Source organism: Frankliniella occidentalis, unplaced genomic scaffold (assembly GCF_000697945.3).
Source record: "Frankliniella occidentalis isolate FOCC.00 unplaced genomic scaffold, Focc_3.1 Scaffold65, whole genome shotgun sequence".
In the NCBI taxonomy this organism is placed as follows: Eukaryota; Metazoa; Arthropoda; class Insecta; order Thysanoptera; family Thripidae; genus Frankliniella; species Frankliniella occidentalis.
The window spans coordinates 1207234-1208567 of NW_026267195.1; positions in this window are offsets into that span (position 1 = coordinate 1207234).

Consider the following 1334-nt stretch of genomic DNA (forward strand, 5'->3'; position numbering starts at 1 on the left):
AAACAGAGAGCGGCGGCCGGCGCGTCGACACATACTGCCGCCGGTGACCGGCGCGTAGCAGTGACGTAGCGGCCAGCAAAGGTCTGTGTCCGTGTTGTTCCTTTCACGCGACGGTGGATAACCTCGAGTGCAACCTCCGACATTGTTTTCGTTCAAACATCAAATCGACTTACCTCTGAAATGAAATATCGACTGTTATAGTTAGAATGGGTTATGTATGGTCCATCATAATATCCAATAATATGTCCGCAAAACGACGTCCAGCGATTACGAAACACTAAATGCAAACTTTTGTCACCGACGACTGGCTGACGACGCTCGAGCACGGTATGAGAAATCCGGCGCTCAACTCTGAACACGGTACACTATGATATTTCCTAGTTGCCGAGCAGTTTCGGTGTCTTCCGATACCTTCTAAATTAAATCTAAAACATAAGGATGAGTTTGATGTGTCTGCAAGCAATGTCCAGTCTCTCAAACTGCTAAAATAGTTGGAGTGTAGCCGAGCGACCGATTTTTCATACCGTGCTCGAGCGTCTGCTGGCCCACAACAAGAGCCAGCCAGTCGTCGTAGAACTGAAGCCATTTAAATTCTCCACTTCTTGGAAGACATCATATATACATGAATGAAATCAAGATCTTCACATAATTGATTTTACTTTCATTTCTTCCTTAATTTCTGCTGGAGAACAACTTTTTAAAACATTGCTTGTAATTTAGACCACACTCGCTCTCTTCTGCTCACCTTTCGTAGATGTGCATACTTCTTCGCGAGGGACGTGTTTGAAACAATGACCGGTGCGTTCTCTCTGTCGCTCCAACCAATTGTTCAGCAACCGAGTTAGGGATGGGCGATCTCGATCCGATTTTTTCCTTTCGATCTTCCGATATTTTAAATCGATTCAATGACTGTCCGATATTTTGGGTATCGATTCACGACGATCCAATTTTATATCCGATTCAAAGTATGTAAGAAAATGGCTTAAAAACCGCCGAAATGTGACTTGCGCGTGTTTATGGATTGGTGATCCCGATCCGATCTTGGCTAGATCGATATTTTCCTTTCGATCTCCCGATTGTTTAAATCGATTCAATTCGGTCCGATATCGTTGAATCGATACCCTTCATGTCAAAAGATCGATTCGCAGAGATCGATTCATTTCTTTTCGATTCGCATCCCTAAACCGAGTTTTCGGAGACGATCCGATTTTCTCACCGACGTAAATATAGCACCATGAGTACCAACATAAGAACACTTTAAGGTTTCTTTACACTCCCCAGGGGACTAAATCAAATAACCTCGTGATAATTAGTTGAACTTTCACGTGTGACCA